Source organism: Neofelis nebulosa, chromosome 7 (assembly GCF_028018385.1).
Source record: "Neofelis nebulosa isolate mNeoNeb1 chromosome 7, mNeoNeb1.pri, whole genome shotgun sequence".
NCBI classification, from domain to species: domain Eukaryota; kingdom Metazoa; phylum Chordata; class Mammalia; order Carnivora; family Felidae; genus Neofelis; species Neofelis nebulosa.
Window position 1 is genome coordinate 63,625,047 of NC_080788.1, and position 16,409 is coordinate 63,641,455.

The following is a 16,409-nucleotide window of genomic DNA, read 5'->3' on the forward strand; positions in this document are numbered from 1 at the left end:
GAAGTGATACATGCCACCTCCATCATTTCCATTAGTGAGTACTAGTCACATGGTCCCACCCTTACTGCAAGGGGAACTTGGGAATATAGTCCCTGCCTGGGGATGGGCACTTCCCAGCATCACCTGCACCCTAAGGAAGGGCGCGTAATTGCGTAATTGGCGCACAGCTAACCAACCATCTGTGGCTACAAACAGTATTCCGAGTCCATCTGCCTTAATTCTGCAGGGAAAATCCCAGGTACTGTTGGGTCACATGATTGACTAAGGTGGTTAAAATTTCACCACTTACTTGATTCTCTTCCTTCTCTTATCACTAAGCTCAGAGTTAATCACTTTGATTCTGATGGTGTGATTTTCCTGCCCTGGGTATATCTTTCCCCTTTCACTTTTACCCAGCATCTTGACAATCTTTCTTAGTGGAAATTTCCACCCTCACTCCTCTTCCCTTTTAAGGGGCAAGACGTAATTTTTGCTGACTGCCCTCATTTGCAGCTCTGGCCTTCTCCTGCCTCAGGGTGCCTTCCCCCTTTCTCCAGAGCCTCAACATACATCCCTCTGCCATTTGAGCCTTCTCCAAGGTCCTCCCTGGAAACCAGCCCTCTCTAATCTTTTGGGGATTTCAATTTTCAGAGCGTGTTCCTGCTCGCTCTGGGCTTACTGTTCACCTTGTCTCCTGACCTGCTCACAGTCTTACCTACTTAGTCCTGTCCCCAGATTCAGGGACGGTGCCCAGTTTGTCTCTGGATGGCTTCAGTGCTGACCTTCAAAGGAAGAGTTGAAGCTCTGGGCTTATCCTTGGGCCCGGCAGGCTGTTCTGCAGTGAGCGGTTGTATCTGGCATGGCACCTCTCCCTCCCAGGTCCTGTGGACTCATTGTAATCGGGAGGAAAGAGGGAGAACAGGGACACAGGAGTGACATGAACTGTGTACACTTTCCTGAGCACTGCACTAGGTTTTCTGGGGCAGTTAGAATTGACCAAGTACAGTGCTGAGCGACCCTAACGCCTTGGGAGAACTGGAAAACTCCCGATTTGGGCCAGAAGTGACTGCCACACATTCTCAGCTCAAAGGCCTCTTCCGAGAGCCCTGGGATCCAATAAGGAATAGCCTCAGCCGCTAAGCTTCATCCACAGGAAGGTAGCAGGTGCAGCAAATTCCGCTTTGTCACCGGCCCCTAGGAAGTGTTGCCCAGAAGCAAGTTGTGAACAATCCATCACCTTCTTTCAGAATTGGTGACTGCACGTGTTCTAATGAGAGGTATTAATGTTCCTCTAGTCCCTCTCTTTCTGAGCTTCTCCTTCCGAAAAGCCGCTGAGAGTCTAACTTCACCCAGGGTGTTGGCAAAGAGATCCCACAGCCAGGGTTGGCTGACTTCTGACCTGCCTTGTACTTCAGATGTTCCCCCCACCTGCTCTTAGGATAATCCTCACGAACAGACTTTTCTTGGTGGGGGGGGGGGGGGAGGGATGAGGAAAGACATCAATTTCCTCGAGAGAGGTGGAGCAGGGGAGCAGCCGAGAGAAAGCTTCTCTGTCTGGAAAGGAAGCCAGAAAGGAAGACAGAGTCTCTTTGAACTTCTCCCACCAAGCTGACAGGAAAATTGCAAAAACACCATCAGACTGGATCAGGATGCAAGGGAGCAACCAGGAAGGCATGGCTGCTTTGAAGGTTCCCCGCTCTGCGTGAGGTATAGCTTCTGGAGGGGAACACCAGCTGTAGTGAGGCACAAACCTGGCTGCGTAGACAGACCCCACACTGGAAACGGGCTCCGTGTTGTTGTAGTGTTCCCGATGGGTCACCAGAGCCAGAGCAAAAGAGGGCGTAAGAAGTCGATGCTGACCAGCTCCCCTGGGAATGGGGGAGGATCAGGCAAGGACCAGATGAGGAACGCAGGGGCCTGCAGAGAGGAGAGGGAGTTAAGCAAGGACAAGGGCCATCCTGGATCCTGGAGAGACTGTGCCAGTGAGTCCCAGTAATGGCCTAGAGGGACCAGGACCGGGACGGTCAGCATTGGCCTCAAGCAGGGGGATTGGTGGGGTGTGGGTGGAACCCTCTAAGTCACTTGTGGGGCACAGCGCAAAATGAAAATGGTGTATCCTTGTTCAAAAATTATGATGAATTTATTGTTTTTAAAACTGTTTCAGGGGCGCCTGGGTGGCTCAGTCGGTTAAGCGGCCGACTTCGGCTCAGGTCACGATCTCACGGTTCGCAAGTTCAAGCCCCGCGTCGGGCTCTGTGCTGACAGCTCAGAGCCTGGAGCCTGTTTCAGATTCTGTGTCTCCCTCTTGCTCTCTGACCCTCCCCCGTTCATGCTCTGTCTCTCTCTGTCTCAAAAAGAAATAAACGTTAAAAAAAAAAATTAAAAATAAATAAATAAAATAAAGCTGTTTCATTTATTTTTGAGAGAGCACGAACAGGGGAGAGGCAGAGAGAGAGGGACAGAGGATCTGAAGCAGGCTCTGCACTGACAGCAGACAGCCCGATGTGGGGCTTGAACTCACGAATCGAGAGATCATGACCTAAGCCGAAGTCAGACACTCAGTCGACTGAGCCACCCAGACACCCAAAATTATGACAAATTTAAAGATGGCAACAGCAGATATTAAGCTGAGTGCAGGGTCATGTGCGGCTGGCTCAGGTCACATCCCCACGAGGCCAGCCCGGGGTGTGAGGTACCCAGGGTGGAAGGGCTGTAAGCTCCTGTGTAAACAGACGTCACAAGGATGAGTCCAGGCTGTAGAAGTGAAGGCCAGTAGTGAGGGAGGGGGTGTGGGGCGGGGGGGGGGGGGGATCAAACTCCCAGAGGAGTCTTTTGGTTTTAAAAAATATGAGAAAAAATAAAGACTCTCCATTAACAACACGTTTTTAACTGTTTAACAGGCCTTCACATCTCTAAAACCATATAACAAAGGTGACAATTTTACGAGCCAAGTTATGCATAGCACATTTTATGTTCCTAAACGACCTAAGTGATTTTTGTAGGTCCTCAAAGGACACTAAAAAAGTAAGTGTAGCGGAGGAAAAGAGAATTGTACGTATTTCGATTTCTCCATCAAATAGCCATATTTCTTTAATAGAAAAGTCATTCCTCACCCCCCTTCCTCCTTTTGTCCAAAACATCCCAACGTTTCTCCTCCCTAGTCCAGACCTGTTTTGTCTGTGACCTGTCACTGTGTCGTCTGCCACAGTTCGGAGGCCACGACTCCCCAGTGTGGTTGGAGCTGGTGTCACTTGGTGGGCCACGTATTCTCCCCACCCTCAGGTGCTCAGTCCTTCCATATAGCAAACTCCCTCCGAGAACAGAGCTCACAGAAAAGGGAAAGATCTGGGCCTGGAACTTGAGGAGGGAGCCGGGGAAACAGGACTAGAGGTGGCATGACAGAAAGCTGCTTGTCTTCTGCTCTCAGGGGTCTGTTTCACCTTCCCTCCCTGGGTAAGGAGGCCGGGTTGGGGGGCGGGGGTCGTACCTGCCTGCTCATCTGGGATGCCCCCCTCCACCTGCAGCTCTCCAGCCATGGCCTCAGGGAGCAGGGGCTGTCACCCTGGGCATGTGGCCGCGTGTTTTCTCTTCTCACTGGGACTTCTCAGAGGAGTGACGTACTGACCATCCCCTAATATTTGGAGACTCTGCCCAGCGGAACGAGCTGTCTCCCCTGCTGTCAGGCCAAATCAGCAAAAACTTTGCTCAGCAAGACTGTGAGACCTTGGATCTTCTCAGAATAGGATGAGGGGTCAACTTGAGAAGACACGTGCGCTGTTCTGTGAAGATACTATACTTCATCGCCCAGGGGGGAGTGTCCAAGGAGATTCTGGAAGCTTGAAGTAAACTTTAAAAAGCAAAGAATTTCCTTTCTCCCCAGCCAAGCCCTGCTTCGAACTGCAACATGAACAGCTTCATAGCAGAGGGACTTGGGAGAGCTCTCAGGTTGGTTCCCCTGACACTCCCTCCCACTCCCTCTTCAGGGTGGGGTTGCTGAAATGGAGCGGAGCCAGTGGCCCTGAGGAGTTCCTGAGGGACAGGAAAAGAAAGGCCCACTGGGGACTCAATCTGAAGGCCAGAAATGAGGCCTGCCTCACCTGCTCTTCCTGCTGACAGACACCAACAGAGCTTAGCTATGCCCCTCATTCCTTGCCACTCACCCCCCACCCCCACTGTCACCCTCCCCTCCTCCCCTCCCCCCCCAGTCTGTGAGGCCACATAGCAACCTGGAACAGGAAGAGGCCCTATCAGGGACAGTCCCCTGGGGAGGACCAAAGGTCAGGGCTGAGGGTCTGGGGTCCCAAGGGGCAGCCCTTCCCCACCAGCGGTGCCGGCAGCCAGCAGGAGTGGGGCCAGCGGGTGGCAGCGGCCCCAGGGGCAGGCCTCATGCCCTCATGGCCAGGGTGACTGAATCTGCCAGCTGTGGGGCCCGCCTGTGCCAAGTCTGCCCTGGCTCCGTCTAGTCGTAATCGATGCTGGCGCCAGGCCAGGCCCCCTGCCAGCTCCGGTCACACTCGGCTAACGCGAGAGGCCCAACCCATTAACTCCTCGCCAAGGCCCATTGTCTGGGTCCCTGCCCGGTGGTTTATTTACGTGGTTTATTTACTCCCAGGGCTGGACGGCTGGGGTTGGGAGAAGGGGAGGGCAGGGGGGGAGTGGGGCTGGAGGCCGCTGGCCGGGGAGGGGCCAGCCATGGAGCCCAGTGGGCCTGGTGGACAGGACGGCGGCATCCAGAGCCCCAGGGCAGGTCACACTGAGGAGGGTGGTTTTTTGGTGTTGTTTTTTTTTTTTTTTTTCAAGCCACATCAAAGATTCCCTGTAAAGGCAGAGAGGGACAGATGCTGTAGACAACTGGATGGATCCTTAACTCCCAGACAGTGGCCTTCCAATCCTCTCAAAGAAGTTTTAACATTATATACCCTCTTGTATTAAGTTGTCATCTGAACTTTTTCATCACAAGTTTAAATAGTTCCAAAGGATATGATTTCTAGTATTTTATAAGCATTGGTTTTTTTCACTTTCTATGTGCCTTTATTTGACTGTATACCCTATGTGACAGTCATTATGAAAATTTAAAGACAAATGAATATTGATATTTTTATTTTATTTTATTTTATTTTTTAGAGAGGGAGAGAGAGAGCATGTGTGAGTGGGGAAGAGGGGCAGAGAATCTTAAGCAGGCTCCAGGCCAAGCAAGGCTCAATCCCACGACTCTGGGATCGTGACCTGAGCCGAAGTGAGAGTCAGATGCTCAACTGATTGAGCCACCCAGGCACCTGAAACATAGAAATTAAATTTTTATTGGAAATACCTCTCTTAATGAGATGGCAGGGGTAGGTTTTCTTCCTAGTTAATGTGTGTATATGTGGACGACGATTCCTTATTGCTGGACTGAAGGTTCAGCATCTGTTTCATTCCAGTGATAGATTTAAACACTGAGAAACATTGTTCACATAAACAAATTCGTAATAGAAACCAATGAGTTTTGTTACAGGGTGTCATTTAATTCTTTGAACTTCCAAATTGTATGCCTCATCTTACTATCACATTTAATGATCACATTTTAATGATCTGCTGACAACTTGACTAGCATCTCCTTCCCTTTCCTTGAAAGCAAAGAATTGGAAGCCACTTGACTTGCAAAAAGACTTGTTACCCCATCCTTGGAGTCCTTCAAGTTCTCATACCTGCTCCACGATGCCATGTTCCCAGGGGGGTCACATGAGTGAGAGGTGCAGCTTCCTCTGGTAAAGCCCTGTTTCCTCTCGGTGTGAAAGAGGATGTCTGGTGTTAGGTGCCTTTTTAGGAAGATCACTTTTAGGAAAAAGCATAGAAAAATGGAGAATCAGAAAAGGGATTCTCTTCAAGCTGTCTTGAGTCACAACTCCTGGGATACAACACCCCAACTTTATGACTAAGACTGAAAGTTGACTTGAGGACCAGAACTTACACTTTGATTCCTCTTCTAGGAGTGAGCTCAAAACCCAATAGGATTTAAATACACAGATCCCTGTGGTCACTGCTCCAGTTTTTCATGGCCCTCAGACTGTCCTTCGAAGAGCTAATTGCCCTTTAGTCCGACCTTTCTCAGGTTCATTCCTGCAACCTGCTATTTATCATTGCCATTTATGGAAAGTCCCCTGAACTAAAGGGAGGAAAGCAGCTGGAGGCTGGGAGAGACCTTGTTCATCTGAGTTAGAAACATTCATCTATCTCAGGATCCTAGAGAGGTAGTTTCCAACCAAATGGCAACATATTGAGAGGCATCACCCCACAATATTTGTATATTTATAAATCATACACATGTACTACCGTCAACCCATATATTGTTGCTTTATTTGAGATTTTTGCAAACATGAAGTTTATTTTATTCCCTACTCCCCATGGATTGTCTCAGGAACCTTCTTTGTAACCCGGTGCTTAAGAGCTTTCACTCAGGTTTGCTCTCAAAGCCCCAGGGGAACGTGTGGGGGAAGGGTAGGAGACAGCACTGGAACCTTTGCTCTGGCTCTCTCCAAAGCATGAAGCTCCAATATCCTCCAGCCAGTATTTACCAAGATTATGTGCCAGGCACTGTGCTCGGTTCTGAGAATACACAAGGATACAATGTCTTGTTGCACCATAGCTCAGACATAGTGAATTCTCCTGAACTATACACTTAAGAATGGTAAAGATGGAAAATTTTACATTATGTGGTTTTTTTCCACACACACAAAAGACACAGTCTCTGCCCTTAAAGAGATTATAGAGTAGTGAGGGAAATGGAATTCACTCACTTGTCTATCTGGCAACTTTTTTTTTTTTTTAATTTTTTTTTTCAACGTTTTTTATTTATTTTTGGACAGAGAGAGACAGAGCATGAACGGGGAAGGGGCAGAGAGAGAGGGAGACACAGAATCGGAAACAGGCTCCAGGCTCCGAGCCATCAGCCCAGAGCCTGACGCAGGGCTCGAACTCACGGACCGCGAGATCGTGACCTGGCTGAAGTCGGACGCTTAACCGACTGCGCCACCCAGGCGCCCCGCTGGCAACTTTTAATTAATGGAGTGCCTGCCAATCATGTTCTAGGCCCCGTGTAGGTGCTGGGGAGAAGCCTGTAAGCAAAATCAGACACAGTTAATGTCTTATGGAGCTGACAGTCCGTGGCCTGGCAGGAATGTGCACCCACACTGCCCCAAACAGTAACTACTAGCCACACATTGCTCTTTAAATGAATTAAAATAAAATAAAAGATAAAATTCAAACCTCCATCTCACTAGTCAAATTTCAAGTTCTTGACAGCTGTAGCCAGCTAAGTGCTACAACATTGGCCAGCATAGAGAACATTTCCAGCATTGCAGACAGCCTTAAAGCACTGAGCCTGGTCACTACAACGGACGGCGTGCACCAGCTCATCAGGTGGGGCCCCTGTCAGTCTCTCCAGTGCCTTCGTGGCCATTTGTAAAAGCTGCTCATTCTGGGCTGGTGCAGCGCCATGCCAGGAATGAGACCTGTGGAGCAAAATGTGGTCCTGGGCCTGAGAGAGGTCAGAGTCTCGAGAACAGGGAGATGGAAATTACCATGTGGTTACCAGGTCCCCAGAGGTAAAAGACTTGGGAACTCCGAGTTATGGTCTAATCTCCAATCCCACCAATATACCAGGCATCCTTGCTCATGCTGTTTTCTCAGCCTCTCCCCTATCTCTACACCAAGGAAATTCCCTTTAAGGTCCCAGGTAAAACACCACCTCCAGGCTCTCCAAAGCCTTTCTTGAGCCCTTTATGGGGACTAATTAGCATTTACTGAGCACATACCGCATTTGTGTGACAGGTGGGCACAGGGGGGCAGAGTCTGGTTGTGTGGCCACCAGATGAAGCCGGAGCCCCTAGACTTTCAGTGTGGTGGTTTTAAGTCCCTGAACCACATGACTTGCCACGGTAGCCTCACCGTCGGCAGCACACATTTGTTAGGCAACAGAAGGCTCTGGCCTCAATACATCGCCTCTCCTAACCTGCGACTTGTCCTAACTGTGCCTGACACATCTTTGTCCTCACCTCCTGCCTCATGTCACACATAAAAGACACGAGATTCATGGAAGGAGTCCACCCTTCCATGCCTCAGCTATCCAACCTGAGAAATGGTGAGGCTAAGCCTCACTAGAAGTCTCCAGAGATTCTCTGAACAGGCTGGAGTGTGAATAACCACTTACCCAGCTTAATTCTCACAGAAGACAGAGACACGGGCAGGTCTCACTCCTCCAGGCATCCAAAAATCCACCTCTTTGTCTTCTTCTTCTTCTTCTTTTTTTTTTTTTTTTTTTTAAATTTTTAATGTTTATTTACTTTTGAGAGAGAGAGAGAGACAGAATGTGATCAGGGGAGGGGCAGAGAGAGAGACACAGAATCTGAAAGAGGCTGCAGGCTCTGAGCTGTCAGCACAGAGCCTGATGTGGAGCTGAAACTCACAAACCACAAGATCATGATCTGAACCACCCATGTGCCCCGAAAATCCACCTCTTCTGGGTGAGTTTCAGGAGGGGGAATACTGCTGCCTGAGTTCTGGAGTGATGGAGATGTATCTCAGCAAAACGCTTCCTGCAAGCATCTGGCCAGCTGCCTCCCCAAACCTGCAAAACCTTCCTGGAGGTAGACTACAATTTCTTCTCTTGTTTTTACAGTTGGGGCCTCATATAGGGCGGCCTCAAGACTTGTCCTGGCGATGATGCTGGGGTTGATATGGTCCAGTGAGAAGAGAATCGGCTCTGGAGTTGGGCCTGGATTCCATTCCTGATTCTGCTGCCTGTCAGCCCAGTGACCCTGGGCAAAGAACTCAACCCCTCTGAGCCCATTTTTCCATATTTGCAAAATGGACAGTAGTCCCTACTTCACAGGTTGTGGAGGGACCTTAAAGGACAATAAATCTCTAGCGTATGGTTTGGAAGTTAAGATCCTGGCTCTGTCACTTACTGGCTGTGGGACTTGAGGCAAGTTACCTAGATGTTCTGTGCCTCTATTGCCTTTTCTCTAAAGGGGGACCATAGTAGGGACTAATTTAGAGGGTTATTGTGGGGAATACTTAATGTCTGACTCAAGGTGAGTGCTCAGTGAATGTTGGCATTTAGCACCTCATGTTTCCAACAAATGAGGTAAGCAAGGTGGTGATTATTACCCTTCCCAGTGGATAAGGGAGGATCACACACACATCTAGTTTGTGAAAACTAGATGAGACTCTGACTCCCCCACATCCTAGTCCAGGCTTCAAATCAAGCCCCTGGCGAGGACATTGTGCTGGCTGGTTCCCTGGGCTGGGCCTCAGGCTCACAGAGCTGCTAGATTGTGAACAGCTCATCCCTGAGCCATGGCTGCTGGCTTCGTTCCCTTTTAGAGGGCCTGGGGAGGCTCTCCATGTCAGTCTGTGGCTTTGTCACTTGTCCTGCTAGAGTCTTCCCCACTGCCTGTGGGAAGTTTACTCTCCTTACTCATGCCTGAGGTTCACTTCAATGCCCAAGGGAGGCCCATGCCTAACCCCCTTGGTTGCTTGGGATTAGAGTGGCATGGGACAGTGCAATGAGCATTTTGGAGCCAGGGAGGAGGAGAGGAGGAGGAGGAGGAGGAGGAGGAGGAGGAGGAGGGCAGGCCTTGGCTCTGCATCTCAGCTATCCTGACAGCAGGAGTGTGGTGAATATAAAGTGAGGGGCCCAGGAAGAATTAAGCCTTGGCTAAGTGGGAGGCTGAGACTCCTCCCAGGGGGAGGCTGAGACAGGAGGTCAGGGAGAGAAGGAGAGAAAGACCAAGATTTTCACAGGTGGGATGGACCTTCTTCCCTTTCCATCTCATAGATAAGGAAAATGATGTCCATTTTGCCCACAGTTACAATAATTTAGCCTCTCGAGTGCCCATTTAGCTTTCCTTCCAGTACCCAGTGCCCACTCACCTCCCATTCTGAACAGTTGGTATCTGGCAGGACTTCTTCCCTGAACCAACGTGGCTGCCTCACTACCACCCAAGGGCCCAGCCTGGAGGAGGAGACTAGGATGAGACCTGTTCTCCCCACCTTCCCTTGAAAGACCATCAGGATAATCCCCTCCTGCCTTGCAGTTCTTGTGTTCCTGGTCACCACCAGAAGCCTTAAAATCTTGGTGACCCTCATCCTCCAGACTTTCACTCCCATATAACTCTGTAATCCCCTGATCTGATCCTATCCCCCCCAATACCTGCTTCCTAGAACCCATAGCTTGCTATCAGCAAAATTTCCTCATAGGGGCGACTGAGTGGCTCAGTCAGTTAAGCATCCGACTTCAGCTCAGGTCATAATCTCAAGGTTCGTGGGTTCAAGCCCTGCATTGGGCTCTGTGCTGACAGTTCAGAGCCTGGAGCCTGCTTCCGATTCTGTGTCTCCCTCTCTCTCTGCCCTTCCCCCACTCATGCTCTGTCTCTCAAAAATAAATAAATGTTAACAAAACTTTTTTTAAATAAACATAAAAAAATCTCCCCATATACTCAACCTTCTTTCTGAAAATTCTTTCACCTTCTTGCTCTAATGGAAACCTCCCTGATCTGCAAAACAAAACTTCCTGGCAGCCACCTCTTTTTGTGTCTATTTCTTCTCCCACATCCCTCATACCAGTGTGCCTAGAGGTGGGGAGTTGTCCTTCTTGCTCCTGATGGCTATTTTTAGGATTTTTCTCCTTCTTCCTCCCACTCTTAAAACTCCATCTTTGGGGCACCTGGGTGGCTCAGTCGGTTAAGTGTCCAACTCTTGATTCAGCTCAGGTCATGATCCCAAGGTCGTGGCATCGAGCCCTGTGTTGGGCTCTATGCTAAGCATAGAATCTGCTTGGGATTCTCTCTCTCTTTCTCTCTCTCTCTCTCTCTCTCTCTCTCTCCCTCTGCCCCTCCCTACCTCACATGTGCATGCTCTCTCTCTTTCAAGTAAAAAAAATAATAAATGAATGAATAAATAAAACTCCATCTGCCGGAGTACCTGGGTGGCTCAGTCAGTTAAGCATCAGACTTCGGCTCAGGTCATGGTCTTGCGATTTGTGGGTTTGAGCCCCACGTCGGGCTCTGTGCTGACAGCTTGGAGCCTGGAGCCTGCTTCAGATTCTGTGTCTCCTCCTCTCTCTGCCCCTCCCCTGCTCATGCTCTATCTCTCACTGTCTCTCAATAATAAATAAACGTTGGGCGCCTGGGTGGCTCAGTCGGTTAAGCGGCCGACTTTGGCTCAGGTCATGATCTCACAGTCTGTGAGTTCGAGCCCGGCGTCGGGCTCTGTGCTGACAGCTCAGAGCCTGGAGCCTGCTTCAGATTCTGTGTCTCCCTCTCTCTCTGACCCTCCCTCGTTCATGGTCTGTCTCTCTCTGTCTCAAAAATAAACAAACATTAGAAAAAAATTAATAAAAAAATTAAAATAAAAAAATAATAAACGTTTAAAAAATTTAAAAAACAAAATCAAACTCCATCTTCTTTGAAGGCCACACCATTAGATCAAACCAGCCACCATCCCTTCCAGTTGTACGCGTTTATCATAATCTAGGCCATTCCCACTCATTCACAGAATATTCTAGTGCCTGGCTCACAATCTTCCTCTCCACCACCACTCCTTCATTATCTTTCAAGATCTTAACATCCATTCCTTCATTCAACAAATATTGTTGAGCACATGTTGTACAACAGGCACTGTTCTTAGAATTGAAGTACAGGAGTAAATCAGAGAGAAAATGTCACAGCCCTCAAGGTCCTCCATTACCACAAGAGCAAGGATAATTAACAAATAAGTCAGTAGTGCATAATATAATGTGAGGTAGAGACACTGCAAAAGGAGAAAAGGCAGGTGAAGGAGCTATCTTAGAGATAGTGGACAGGAAGTTCATCTACACAGATGACCCACCCAGCGCCCACCACTCCTGTGTGGTCTGTGACTACCTCTCTCCACCAGATTCCACTCCTGTGGCCATAGCCTAGAACTGGGCACCGCTGAATCCCACTCTCTGATCACCCCCTCGTGTGTTTCAGTTCATTTCCTCAATTGTCTCTACTCTACTCTTTGTCCCCGTTGGGACCTCCATTCCACTGAACTCGCCCTCTTTCGCTGTCCCTCAGTCCCTTTATCTCCTCATGAACTTCCTCTCCAGCTGATTCTGTGGCCCATGACAATAATCACCCCCTTGCACAAGCCCTTCCCTCTTTGACCCTTTCCCTTCAGTTGGACTCTGCTGACACACCTCGACCTTGCTTAACCCCAAAGCCCTACCTACTCTGCACCTGCACTGAGTAGCTGAACATCACTGGGGAAAATTCTCAGCGGAGCTGACTAGCCGCACTTTACATTTCTGACCACAAACCTCAAGTGGGCACTCAGCTTGCCCAGTGATCCTATTGTGTTTCTCTACAAAATTCACTGCCCCACTTTCCAGATGAGTGTTTCACATCTTCTTCTCTCTTCTCCAACCCTCAACACCTCCTCTTTGTTCCCCGCTGTTACTAACCACCTCACTTCTTATTTCACTGAGGAAATAGATGCGATGGTATGAAAAGTACCTGTCTTGTCACCATCGCTGCACCTGCCTTCCTTTCTTACAATGGGTGGCCTCCTCTCCATTTCCGCACCAGCCCCTCCACTGTGCACCAGATTCTAATCCCTTCATTCCTCCAGGACTTCGCCCCAAATCACCCTTCTCCCACCTGTGCTCCCCAGCTGCCCCTCTCTATCAGATCTTTCCCCTCAGGGTATCAGCGTGCTGTCATCTCACACCTAAAAAAACAAACTCTCCTCTGACCCTCTTTAGCTACTGCCCCATTTCCTTCCTCTGCACATCCTCACCCCCATGCCCACTTAGCCCACCCCAGCTAAGCTTTTGTCTCTGTCACTCCATTGAAAGTGCACTTGGCCAACTCACCAGTGGCCTCCTTGTCAGCACATCCGAGGATCAGATCATCTTATTCAGTCCCTCAGCAACATCTGCACCCTAGAGAAATTGCTCCTCCTATGAACCTTGGTGTCCAGCCCTCCACACTGGTCTGGCCTCCTCCTACCTCGATAACACCTCTTTCTCAAGCCCCTTCACTGGTTCTTCCTCTTCTCATTATCTAAATTAGCACGGTGTGAGGACTTCTTCCCTACTTAGTGTCTCTCCCTCGTTAGATGCCATCTAGGTCCACGTCTTTAAGTTTTTTTGTTTTTTTGAGAGAGAGAGAGTGTGAGCGGGGGAGGAGCAGAGAGAGAAGGGGACAGGGGATCTGAAGCGGGGTCGCTGACAGCAGTGGGCCCAATGTGGGCTTGAACTCACGAACCGTGAGATCATCACCTGAGCTGAAGGCAGACACTTAACCAACTAAGCCACCCAGGCGCCCCAAGGTCTGTGTCTTTAAATGCCATCAAGATGTTGGAATCTTTAAGAGGCAATGGGGACAGAGTAGAGAATGAAACAACGGCTCCGGTTCTGGAGCTCTTGCCTGGCTGCGAATCCCTGCCCTGCACTGATGTGCTGTGTGACGAAGTTGTTAAATTATCCCTGGTGCCTCAGTAAGATGGAGACTTACACAGGCTCTCCCAAAAGTGGACCCTGACACAAAGGCTTAAGTGCGAGTAGTTAATTGGGGGGGACAGGCCCAGGGAATGGAAGTGAGGAAGAGGAAGAGTGAAACATGGATAGAAGGCTGCTGATCAAAGGTGTGGGGACAAGGTGGCCCTCTCTATTGGGTGACTGTTGCTCAAACCCGCAGGATCTTCTGAGAAACTTTGTGAAATGTCTCAGAACCTGTGGGAAGAAGGAGGGGCACTTACCCATAGGCTCCTGTCAAGTTACTCCATGGACATTAACTTCTGGGTGGCTTATGTGTCGATGTCAAGTGGGTTCCATGGACGTCCCACGCACCATGGAGTCAGGAGGTAAGAGGCATGTGGAGAGACACTGTAAAGCTGCATTTGCACGACACTGGTCAAGGCCTGTGCAAAACTGGTAACGGCAGCAGTGACTGGAAACAGAAGTGAGGCAGTAGGGGATCTGAAGTTGTACCCAAGACATGTGGGAACAATGACAGAGCCCTCCTCATAGGGTTCCTGACCCTTAGCATTTGGCCATCTCTGTGGTGGTGACTGTGACCCTCATGTTGCCCCTGCCTAGTAGACATCTCGGAGGCCTATCTCGTCCAAAAGAGAGCTCTGATTCTCTGTCCATTCCCCAATCCAAATTTTCTTCCAGTCTTCTCCACTGAAGTTTGTTTGCTTGTTTATTATTTTTATTTATTTTTGAAAAAGAGAGCACAAATGGGGGAGGGGCAGAGAGAGAGAGAGAGAGAGAGAGAGAGAGAATCCCAAGCAGGCTCTGCATTGTCAGGGCAGAGCCCGATATGGGGCTCAGACTCACGAACCATGAGATGAGGACCTGAGCCGAAATCAAGAGTCAGACGCTTAACCAACTCAGGCGCCCCTTCAACTGAAGCTTAAATGGCCTGGTTTCGTCTCTCTCCCTCACCTCTCACATCCAATTTATTATCAAACCATAGCTTTAAAATATACCCCAGTCTGACTTCCTCATTAACTTTGCTCATAAAGTCACCAGCCCAGGCCAGGTCACCATCCCCTTTGGCTGGCCTCCCAACCATCTCCCGCCTCTGTTCTTGATCCCTTACAGTTTATTCTCCCACAGCAGACTGAATGATAATGCTACTCCCCTGATTAAAGCAGTCCTCCCATTATCGCTTTTAAATAACAGCTTTATTGAAATATAATTCACATACCATATAATTCACCCATTTGAAGTATACAATTCAGTGGATTTTTTTTAGTATATTTACAGGATTTTGTGACCCTTACCATAATCAATTTTAGAACATTTTCATCATCATCACCGCTCCCCCTCTCCAAAAAACCCTTATCCATTAGTATTCACTGTTCGTTTCCTCTTGACCCTCCTGGCCCTGGGCTAATCTACTTTAGAGACTAATCCAGTTTCTTTCTTTCTTTCTTTTAAAAAAAATGTTTTAGTGTTTATTTATTTTGGAGAGAGAGACAGAGTACAAGCAGGGGAGGGACAGAGAGAGAGAGGGAGACACAGAATCTGAAGCAGGCTCCAGGCTCTGAGCTGTCGGCACAGAGCCTGACACGGGACTTGAACTCAAGAGCTGTGAGACCATGACCTGAGCCGAAGTCGGATGCTTAACTGACTGAGCCACCCAGGCACCCCTAATCTACTTTCTATCTCTACAGATTTGCCTATTTTGGACATTTCACATAAATAGAATCATGCAACATGTGCCTTTGTGACCAGTTTCTTTTTCTGGTTATTCTTAGGTTAAGACCCAAACTCGTTGCTGTGGTCTGGTACCCACCTGAGGCTCCCCAGTTTGCTGTCTGCCTCTCCTGGTCCGCCTCCTCCATCCCTGCTGATTGTGCTGTGAATAGGCCCCACTCCTTCACCCTGGGGAACCTTGACCCTTGCCTTGCCTTTGCCCCGAAATATCTTTCTCAGATCCATGAACGGGCTGCTCACGATCCAGTTGCCTGCCCAAATGTCACTTCCCTTTTTTCCAATAGCCTCCCCGCCCCCCGCCGTCTCCTCCATTTCTACCCTTTCTCCTTACTGTCTGAAATGTTTACTTATTTGTTTTCTTTACTTGTTTACCGGCTTTCTCCTCCTCTAGACCTCCATAGTGCAGGGATTTTGTCCTGTTCACGCTTGTATACTCAGCACCTAGAACAGCGCCGGGCACGCAGTTGGTATTTGGCTTTTTCTGCACAAATGATTGGATGATGCTTCTGGGAATCCCACCGAGAGGTTCCCACAGTTCCTTACACTCACTAAAACTGCATGAGATACCTTCAAAGTCACAAGTTGTTCCCTAGGTCTCATGAAAACCCAGCATGCTGTAGTGCACATTTATTCTCTTTCCGCTGGATCTTATGGTCCTTACTCATGTATACCCCCCTTGTCATGCACATGCACCAACTAAACTCACTCTCCTCAAGCTCGCCTCATAGAATCTTTTCCTGGAGTCCCTCATTCCCCTAGGGAAGGGTACCCTTTTTATTGGCTGTGGGGGTTACTACTCAAACACAAATAAGACACCATGGCCTAGGACACCCAGTCCTCAGCTATCTGTGCACCATCGTCGGCCAAGCTTAGTGCTCCGGGCTGCTGCTCTGGACCTGGCCTTCTGCTTGCCTCACTGCTTTGGTGTTGATGTTGACTCCTTCCTTGACTTTAAAAAAATCTCAGCCTGGTGGTAAAATAGGCCTTTTCCCACATTGCCGGTGGGAATGAACATGGCACAACCTCTATGGAAGACAGTTGCAATATTTCTCTAAATTACAAATGTGTGAACCCTTGGACCCTGGTACCTGTGCACACTGGAAGGGACACATCTGGCACGGATTGACCACAAAAGATTAGAGACTGGTCACCTAGTACGTTAATAGAGGAGTGGTTTAGAACAAGAAACATTTGGGGC

The 16,409-nt window shown here is 49.0% G+C and overlaps 1 long non-coding RNA gene across 1 annotated transcript; it reads left to right on the forward strand.

Annotated features, from left to right (window-relative positions):
• Positions 1-3,415: 3,415 nt before the first annotated feature.
• LOC131518161 (uncharacterized) lies at positions 3,416-8,903 on the forward strand. The gene is made up of 2 exons (XR_009264954.1): positions 3,416-3,924; positions 8,636-8,903. It is a non-coding gene; the product is annotated as an uncharacterized LOC131518161 (long non-coding RNA).
• The last annotated feature ends 7,506 nt before the right edge of the window (positions 8,904-16,409 follow it).